The sequence below is a fragment of the Eulemur rufifrons genome, chromosome 7, assembly GCF_041146395.1.
Source record: "Eulemur rufifrons isolate Redbay chromosome 7, OSU_ERuf_1, whole genome shotgun sequence".
Lineage (NCBI taxonomy): Eukaryota > Metazoa > Chordata > Mammalia > Primates > Lemuridae > Eulemur > Eulemur rufifrons.
The window spans coordinates 103,339,720-103,350,677 of NC_090989.1; positions in this window are offsets into that span (position 1 = coordinate 103,339,720).

The following is a 10,958-nucleotide window of genomic DNA, read 5'->3' on the forward strand; positions in this document are numbered from 1 at the left end:
GAGGCCGAGGTGGGCGGATCGTTTGAGCTCAGGGGTTCGAGACCAGCCTGAGCAAGAGCGAGACCCCATCTCTACTAAAAATAGAAAGAAATTATATGGACAGCTAAAAATATATACAGAAAAAATTAGCCGGGCATGGTGGTGCATGCCTGTAGTCCCAGCTACTCGGGAGGCTGAGACAGGAGGATCGCTTGAGCCCAGGAGTTTGAGGTTGCTGTGAGCTAGGCTGACGCCACGGCACTCACTCTAGCCTGGGCAACAGAGTGAGACTCTGTCTCAAAAAAAAAAAAAAAAAATTATTTTCCAGCCAGGCACAGTAGTGCATTCCGATAGTCCCAGCTACTTTGGAGGCTGAGGCAGGAGGGGATCCCTTGAGTACAGGAGTTCAAATCTAGCCAGGACAGCCAAGAGAGACCCCCATCTCAAAAAAAAATATATATATATATATATATTTATATAGTTTATTTTCCTTTGTACACCAAATAGGTTTCAATATGTAGACTTTGTTAGTGTTCAAAACCTTTAAATAGGTTGCCAATAATACAGTAAAAATAGTTGACATTTTTGAGAGCTCATTTTATACCAGGCATTTTGGTAAGGGCTTCACATGCATTGGTCTTTTGTCATTTAGTTACTTTGGAGGCCTGCATTTTTATCAGTAACCAAGACCATACATAGCACTGCAAAAATGTGTTAATTTGTGAATTTAAGTATTTCAGTGAATTCCCCACATTCCTGAATAAAATTGCCAAAATATTAATGATTGTTGAAACAGGGTGAATAATACATCTGTCTTTATTGGAGTATTCTACTTTTGTGTGTATATAAAAACTTCCATGATTAAAAGAGAAAAACACAAAACAACTCTTCCGGAGACCAGCTATCTGCTTATGTTTTCTTCTCCCTATCTCTAGCTCAGCATGACAATTGGCCACATGTGGGGACACATGCCTCTCCAGCTAGGGAGGGAAGATTGGTGGTACTTACACTTGGCCATTACTCCCTCTCCCCTAGTCCTTCCTGACAGACTCAGGAAATTTCTCTCTGATCTCATTTTTTTTTATCTCTGTCATACACATATGAATCTGTACAAAGGTGCTTATATCTTTCTTTGGTGGCAGAGTTAGGAGGGGTCACTGTAAGGAACACCTGTTCTTTTTATCTGCCAGAATCCCTCCCTTACCTTCATTTGGTAAGATCAGCTGCCTTCCTGCGGGGAACAAATCCCCCCTGACTCCAAGTAGTTCTGTGGGGCTGCTACTCAGAGTACCCCACCTCCCTGGCCTTATGGGTGTGTGTATAATCAGGTCTGGCCACACTCTACTTATTCCTGACCACAATAAGGGACACATAACCTGAGTCAGGTCAGTTAGAATCCTTTCCTACAATCTTATTTACAGATAATAAAAGCAAGATAGTCTCCCTTTCCCTGGGGTCATCAGCTGAGATGACTGAAGCTCGGAGCTGTCCCTGGTCATGCTCTCCCTACTCCTGCCAGCCTACATGGGAAGCTCATTTGTAATAGGAGAGAAAAGCAAAGAGAGGAGGAGTAGGGGCAAAAGTGAGAGTAAGTGTGAGGGTGACAAAAATTCTTTGCTTGGCCAAAATCTTAGGTTTCTAAACCTTCTTCTAGGCCCATCTGTGTGCACTTTTTTGTAAAACTCAGTTTTAGCAACGAGCTCTGCTATGTCAGTTTAGCAAGAACCACCCCCCATATCTGATCAGATCCCTCTCAGTCCTCCACCATCCCCCAGGTCATGTCTGATCACCCTGGCCTGTATTCAGCAGGAATCCTGTTAGTTCGGTTTAGCCAGAGTTCCCCTTATCCCTGATGTTCCTTCTTAGTAATTTTCCATCCACTGACTCCCACACTGCTCCTGGGCTATAGATTCCTACTTGCCCATGCTGTGTTCAGAGTTGAGCCCAATCTCTCCCCCAATACATGACCTCGTGGCTGTGGTCCCTATATCTATCTCAGTGGTCCTAAATAAAGTCTTCCTTACCATGCTTTACCAAGTGTCAGTGAATAATTTTTTCTTTAATGAGAGAAATGATGATTCTGAATTGTTGAACTCAGTCATTCCTGAAGTCCTTATCCTTTCCACTATCTTAAGGTGGGAGTCAATACATTGGCTTTTTTCCTCAAGCTAGTTTGATTTGGGATTTTATCATTTGTACCTAAAAACCTTAACTAATACAGAGAATAGGGCGATAAGGATAGATATTGCTGTCTACTTCAGGAGTGCTATCTATATTCCAGTTAAGACTTATTGCCTAGAGCAGTGCCTCCTGGTACGTGGCAAATACTCAAGAAATATGTGTTGAAAGAGGAATGACTCCGCCTTGATAAGCTCTTTGGTCAATGGTGCATTGATTAAAATAGAGATATTCTCCTTCACTCTCTTGTTCATGTATATAACTCAAGATTATTGCTGTTTGCATGTGAGTATCTTAAATATGGATATTTTTGCAACTGAAAGCACCATTTTTGCACAGCTAGAAAAATCTTTTTCCAGGACACAGATTCCTCATGCAGTTTGCTAAGAACCCCCCTATGATATGAAGCACAGCAGGCTCACCACAAAGCACATCAATCATTTTACCGTGTATCGGGCACTTCTTACAGGATTTTCTGTGATCCTGGTGTCAGTGCACATTCTGTATCAAGGCAGAGATAATATGTAGAAATCTGGCAGCTATTTAGAAGGGAGGCCGGGCAGTGATGTGCCAGTATAATTAATGAGAGTCATCGCTCAGGAAGTGAGGAGGGTGGGGGTTGGGAAGGATATCTTTCACCAGTCAATGGCATTTAAGAAAAATCAGTGCCTTCTTAGCACTTTTAATGCTGGGAGGACATTTAAGTCAAAGGATCACAGTAAAGGGCTTTTTGCAACTACTGTACAGATAGATGGAGGTCCCAGTACATGGGGAAGCAGGGGAATTCAACCCCAGACTTTTCAGCAGGGCTGATTTCAACCTTGAATTGAGCTATCAGCAGGAGTCCCTTACACTTGAAAAGTGATAAATACTTACTAAAAGATCATAGCTTGCATGACCAAGAGACCATCCAGAAAAGGAAGTTTACTACCATACAGGACATTTGTTTTTTTCTGCCCAAAGAAGTTTTAATATAGATCTCATTTTCTCAAATTTCCCTTTAACCAGTGAAAAAGGGAGGGTGGGATGGGGTATTACTTGTTTTGTTTTTCTGTTGATTCTTTAGTAACCATGGAAGGGTTTGTGTAACCTAGAGAGGCTGTTTGTTACCCACTGTTTAATCCCTTTATTATTATTCCTTCTGATTGTCACTAGCAGGGAAAAATGGCTCTGTCCTGCTTCCAAAAACTTAACAATGTAACAGCAATATTGTCTTATTTTTAGTCAGTTATGTTTCTCCAGTTAATGGTGTTAAAAAAAAAAAGACTTGGAGAAAAAAGCTACATTAAAATATTATGGATATATACATATGTCCTAAATATTTAAGAACATGCTTAATTATGATTCACACCAACTTCAGAATCATTACCTTTGGGAAGGGGTGGGGGTGGGAAGAGCCAGGAGATGGGGTTTTAGCTGTAACTACAAAGCTTTGTTTAAAAAAGAAGGGTGGGAGAACAGGAATATTATACAGTGTCTGTCCTACTTTTGATAGGTTTGAAATATTGCACAAAAATCTAAAAGTTCATAAAATTATGAACCATTGATTAAAACTATCAAAATAAAGAATGCATAGCAAACAAGTGCTCTTATTATAAACTTTGTGTCTGGGTTTATTTTAATATGTGTGCCTGCATTTTTTCAGACTCAGAGAGACAAACACAGGAGGTTGAGGGATGGATAACTGTGGTTGATGAAGGATTATCTTGGTATCTTTTTTTTTTTGGCTTTCCTATTCACCATAGAGACTACTAGCAAAACAAATCCCCCAAAAGCACATGTCTACAAAACAAAAAGCAGTTTGGAGGCAGAAGTTTATTTACTTAATTTCTTAGAACTTGAGGATTTGTGTGTGGGCATGTGAAAAAAAAAAAAAAAGGAAATTTGGGGAAGTTTCTATAGAGCCAAAGGACCTTATATATTTTTTTCCAAATTGATTTCTTCCTGGTACTGTCGGCAAGAATAAATTCAAGTGGCTATTCTGGTGGCTTTTTTTTTCTTTTTTCTGAGAGTCCAGGATTGCTTTCAGGATAAAGTTTCTTCTTGCCCATGGTGCTTTGCTGTGACATTGTGATTGCCTCCGTTGAATTGAATAATACAAATGGGTTGTTTCTATGGTATCGGCTAAGTGGGATGAAAAGGTGAAACCCTAGATCTTGCTCGGAGAGGTCACGGTGCTACCACCACCCACACTAACTGTCCGTCAAAGCTAACCGACAGCCAGGCCCTGCTCTCCAATCTCAGGCACTCATTTGTAACTTCCCGAGCAAATTCACGCATGAAAAAAGAAAATGACTTTGGTTTATGTTGTCACTAAGCCCAGAAAATCCCTGCCAACCCCAAGCTGCCAGCTTTCCTAGGACATTCTTATTGGAGGAGAATTTCAAACTGAAAGGTGAGCGAGGAGCAGCGTCCCCACTCCCTCCCAGCCAGGCTTTGAACTAACAATAGGGCAGGTTGAATGAAGGCTGATAAATGCAAATCCTGGAATCTCGAAGCCGGATCACACCGCGGCTGCCTAGGCCAGCGGCTGCTCCAGCATCTGCCCCAAGCTGATCACTCGTCACCTCGGTGCGTTCAGTTTGAGTGCCTGCTCTGTGGAAGCTGTCGCCCGCCACCACTGTGCTCGCACGGCAGGTTGCCCGCTGGAGTCCACCAGGCACTAAACCAGTCTAATTGAATAACTGACCTGTTTAATGCCAAGAAGTAGTTTTTGGAAGAAGAGATGGGGGTAAATAAAAGCAGAGTGTATCACCTACACTTTCTCTTCCGCAATTTTAGTTACACTTCACTCGAAGCAGATCTCTTCAATTTAACAGCACTGACAGACACTATTTTCTTAGACCGGTAAAAAAAAAAAAATGGGAGGGGAGATGAGATGGGTGGTTCGGAATTTTCTTTTAGATGCGGTTCTAACACTTTTTACTTTGGTGCAAGCTGCACACAGTTCCCATTCCCTGTGCCCCTCCCTTCCAACTTTGTTGCGCCAACTCCTTTATCCTCCCACCACCGAGGAGGCCCTCCGGACTATAGCCCCAGACAATCAAGGGGTGTCCCTGGGTTGGGGACCCTTTGAAACTTGCGGGGGGCGGGGAGAAGGACTTCATTCCCGGTGTTTCTGGCCCTTGCCTACCGGGGGGCCTCGCAGGAGGGTGCAGGCCGAGGGTTCCAGGTGCAGCCCTTGCCCCGTACAGCTACCCCGCTGGGACCAGCGGAGGCAGCGGGCGCTCCAGTCCACTCTCCCCAGCTCCAGTTCCTGATTTCCTCGGGAGCTGCGGGGCGGGGAGGCAGGGGGCTCCAGTGTGAGCGTGAGGATTTGAATGAGAAAGCAGGTTGTGGCGGCGGCGCCCTGCTCTTCCCGGCTTCTCTCGGGGTTTCTCCAGGCTGGTGGGGAGAAGTGCCCTCCTGGGGGGCTTTTCTGGCCCTTGGCGAGTGTTTGGAGTTGGGGTCACTGGGCCCAATAACTCATCACCACAGCACTTTGGAGGTTGCTCCTGTGCCAAGGACTCCGAGGAGTTCTTCATCTGCCGAACGCTCAAAGCCGAAGAGGTCAGTGCTTTTGGGGGAAGGAGGGGACCCGGGAAAGAAGGGGGTGTGCAGGAAAAGGAGGGCTGGAACACCTGCCCAGTGAGCGAGTGAGCAGGTGGCCCGAGTTCCTCTCTCGGCAGTCCGGGCTGGGACACGCTTCTTTAGGACTGTGTGAGTGTTGTGTGTGGGGACCCTCCAAATCCCCGTGCGGGGCACTGACCACAGCTGCTCTTGGGGGTCCCATAATTCAGAGGGATGCGGGTGTATATGCCGGTGCAAGAATTTAACTCTCGGGTCCCTTGTGGTGGTGGGGGTGGGGTTTAGCCGGGGGGAGGGTCAGGCATCGCTGCAGGATGCTCGGCCCCCTCGAGGGGTCCCGGGACCGCTCTCTGACCGCCTGACGCGGCCGGAGCAGGTCCGCGTTTCGCAGCCAGGGGAGTGCGGTGTCCGTTACACTCGGGGAGTTTCACGGCTCTTCCTGCGCCCGGTGACCCCGCCCAGGACCTTCTCAGAGAAGACTTGGTGTGCTCAGCGCGAGGAGGATTTACTCCATTGCCCTTTTCTGGGATAAACTAGGGGCACTCAAGCGACGCGCGGCGCCGAAGGCGACCCCCGGCCGCGGGGCGGCGCGCTCTGCGCCTGCGCGGCGTTCCCCTGGCGACTGAGCCGCGGGTCCGAGACGCCACTCGGTGCCGCGTCGCCAGGTCCCCTGCTGAGTGTCTGCGGCGCCCCTTCTCCTCCCCGGGACTTTTTCTTTTTGTTGGTAACTCGGAATCCATTTATGATCTCATTTTGACGTTAGGAGTTCAGCATTAAAGCAAGAACTAACTAAATTAAAAAAACAAAACTTTTCCCGTCCTCTGTTACCATTCCGATTATAGACGGAAGAAAATGGTGAGGAATTGCTTATTGGGGCAGCAATTGAAATCCTCCTCCCTTCTATACCATGAAAGTGTAGACGAATCAAACATTTACTTCCTGGCGAGGAGTTTTTTAAAAATTCAGTCAGGTGATTGATTCCTCGTGAGCGTTAGAGGACGGACCTTGTGCCTCCTTTGCCCGGGTGGAGAGCGGGCATGTCCAACCCAGCAGCACCTGTGCCCTCTTTATGGCACGTTTGTAGCAACGGGATCCGCTCCAAAATAGACCTAAGTAAAATGCCAATGAAAAGAAACAAAGGATTTCCCAGAGGAGGCGGTTGTTTTTCCAGTTGCCCCTGCGTTTTGGTCACTTCTGGGGTTTAAATCTTCTGCAAAGAATGTTTCAGGAAGCCTTTATGTAAACCAGCCAGTTTTCTCAAGCTGGTTGTTGAGGGTCATTTTCATTTTCTTAACATTGTGAGTATTGACAGCCTTATCCCCTCTTTTAAATCCCATTTGTTTACACACAGCCGTTCGGCAAGAGTACACAACCGAAGGGGTATGTAGAAGGAGCATAGCTTACTGTTGCTTATTTTTCTTAGGGTGCATCAATATTTGGCAGCATGATTGATACCTAGTTGCTACTAAATAAACATTGGTTAGAATTAATGTAACCGCTAATAAAAGTTTAAAATGGAGTTATTCCTGAGATAAAGTGTGTCATAAAAAACCTTGGATGAAGTAATATGTGGGTATTGTCGTCCTATATACTACTTCCAAACAATTTGCTTTCAAGAATAGCAAGTGTTTATTAGTGATAGAAATTTTAAGATAATATCCTTCTAACATCAGCAAATGAAATCAACATATTACTTTTCAAATGATTAGCGAATAACATCCTCTTAAGGTTCTCTTCCATCCCAATTGTTATAAATGCCTAGATATTGTGCAGTCCATCTAGCTGAAATTTTAAAAATAAAAGTCCAATTGAGTTTTTCCCTTTTTCTAGTTTAAAAAAATAATAATAAAAAAAACCCTCTTAATTTTCAGGTTCAGATACTTTGTGACCCTAACTGTTGGCTTGTAACTGGCTCCAATTCCCTAATTCTCAGTGACATGTGTTTCTGCTGGTTCCAGGAGGTAAACTGCAGTTTTAGCAGATCATGGGATAATGAGATTGGGAGTGCTTGGGGGAGGCTGGGGAGAGGCAATGGGAATGAGACAAAGGGAGGGAAGGTTGATGGGCAGAGCCAGGATTTATAGTTCTACCAGATTCCTAATAAAATCTATTGAAGTCATTGCTTCTGTTTGATACATTTTCCCACATCAGCAACTTCAATTAAATTTATTTAAAAAATCAGTCTTCTAGATAATTATAAGGATAGGATTATAAAAATGAAATATGATAAAGTTGCTTCATGATAAAGGGTGCTGTAATATAAAATACTGTGAAAATTCTTAATGAAATGTTTTCTACTTAATTTATTCATTTAGTCAACAAATATTTAGTGAGAACTTATATATAAGGTACCCTCAATGAACTAAGTTGTGAGTTCTGAAATAATTCTAATACTACTTTAGGCTTTCAGGGTATAGGTATTACCTTTAGTACTTTCAAAGAGAACAATTGATTTGGTGCTGATTAGTCAGACTTCGAGATTCAGAAATTGATGCTTAAACTTTGATTAAAAAAAAAAAAACCTAAGCATAGTTCTGAGCAATTTAGATAAGGGTCTATATGTATGGTAGGAAGCACTATGTGCACCCATCTACTTACTTTTTTGTGGTACAAATGAGACAGACCCTAAAACTTGTAGTCTTGGCAAGTGCAGTACTGAGTTTGGGAGAAACATAGAAACCCTGTAATTCTCAGGTTTCTTAGATGAAGATAAGGTGAGTGATTCAGTAGTCCTTTGTTCTGGCTCTGTGTTTCAAGGCATAATGAACCTCCCACAGCTCTCTTGTAAGAATAGTGTTGGTCTGCATGCTTGAAGGATCATGATTATTATTTCTCTGAACAACAAAAAAAGGAGGGATGTAAAATTATGATAGAAGAATAAAAGGAATACAACAGGGTGTTTAAACATTTCAACTTTTGAACTGAAGAATTTCTAGGCATTTTTAGCGAGTTTAGATTCTATTGAAATCCATTACAGCCATGACAAACCTCTGGCATAATATAGACCAGGGTTGACAAACATTTCCTCTTGTCATTCCTAGGACATACACTCACCACCTCATGAGTCTAATATCAATTATAAACTCAGAGAAGCTTGCTGAAGAGCATCCTCCATTTGGTTATTGCTCTTTGTCTAGGAAAATCAGACTCAGCTGTGAATTGTGGACCAAGTGGTGCAGAACTCATTACTTTGAACAATACCTCTTCAGCCTGGGAAGCATGTTCTCTCTTCTCACTAGCAGAGGCTTATTCCAGGCTGGCTTTGGTCACAAGGAAAATCATTTAGACACAGTTCAGTGGACACTCACTCACATCTCTTTGACACCCATGACCATTTTTGTTTAAGGAGAAATCCAGTACTGCTGTGGTAGAGTGTGCCAAATTAGGAGTGCATTTTAAGAGGCCTGTGAAGAAGTTTACACAGCTTTGTGTTACTATCATTAAGGTCTCTGTCTTTGCTTCAAAGTGGAAGGCAGGTCAGATGCAGAAGGGGCAACTAAGAGAACTTGTATATCTAAGTTAAAAGTGTTCTTACCAACTATATATTTTGGATGCACTAAACTAAGTGTGCCTTTTTATAGTCATTAAATTACAGAGCAGAAAAGGATGAAGATGAATCCACCATATTTATTATATAAATCAAGAAAGTGGGGCCCAAGATTGCTAAATGGTTTTCTTCAAGTCACATATCTACTAAGTGAACTGCAATGAAAATGCTGAGTTACTGATTTCTAATGATGTTGTTTTCAGGAAATCTAGGAAAAGCAGACAGGTATGAAATCCCTGCTCTAGACTTGCTATTTGTAAACATAAGAAATTGCTATAGTTGTAAGTACAAAGTGGCCAAACATCAACAATTTCATATGATTTAACCTAATATCATTGAGTGGAATTGACAGTGGACACTTTCTGATGATATATTTGATTAAAGCATGTGTGTATCATAAGAGCACATATAATACACATACTGTATATAAATCTAAAACAGTCCTTTTTCAGTTAGTATCTGTTTTGGCCTGAAGAATTTTGGCATGATTAGGATTTAATACAAGAGGGAATAATTTTTCTGGTTAATTATTGTCCAGTAAATATCTTAAAGGGCTCTGGAAGAAAAGGAGAAAATTAACATTAATGTATACCTAACATGTGAATGGGCATTTACAGTATGTCTCTTTACAACTCACAATAATCAAGAGAGGCAGAAATTATTATCTCACGTTATAGCGAGGCTCAGAGAGGTTAGTTCCTTGCCCGTGGTCTAAGTGAGTGTGGAACAGACTTGGAATTTAAACACAGGTCGCTTCCATATTCTGTTACATCCCGTTGCCACTCATGAAGTAAGACTAAATTTATGAAAAACACTGATTTGGGTCTCCCCCACAAATTCACTGTTTCCTGCAAAGTCCAGACAGAAGTGTTTCTGATCAGCTATTTAGTAAGTAAAGACGCTGCACTCCCTATATGGAGTTTAGGACGTTATAAATTCAGGTCTGGTTCCAGAAAAACACGAACTGTTTATAAATGTGTTGGCTATTTGTTTAGAAGTGAGTGGTGTTTAGGTCATGTTCTGCAGAGGTTTTTCTACATCAAAGTGGCCCACTTATCACTTCTGGATTGTTGTCAACTTGGAGTGGGTATAAGAGGAACCCTCATGATTTTAATGTGTGTTTTCTGACATCCCAAGACTTAGATATTGGTTTTATCTTATATAAACTTTGCCCATTTACTTTTCTTGAAATAGTATTGAGAGACTTACTGCTAGAATGAACCAGATGATGTCTTTCTGTAATGTTTTTCAAATTGGGGATCAGAATTATCTTGGACAGTTGCTGAAAATGTCTAAAGTTATGCCAGAAGCTGGAGTTTTGGCACTCCTAAAACTACTCTGCAGTGGTACCAGGATATTGCAATTGAATTATACCGAGCTGGTTTCAGATTTGCAGTATTTTGGGGCTGGTTTATCCTTGAAGAAACTGAGACTCAGGGAAGTCCACCTTCACACAGCCAATTGGTGGCCATGTTGGAACTCAAACCTAAGTCAGTAGATAACAGGTCTACTGTTCTTAGTAGCACACCACACCCTAAAAGCACACCTTTCTCTCCTGAGCCTTGTTTCTTCCCTACATCTCTGACTCCAGGGGAGAGGAAAAGGCAAAGAGTTTCAAAAAATTGGATGCTGGACTATGCATTGGAATTCAGCCCCTGCGTCAGACACAGGCCTCTGGAGGGCTCTC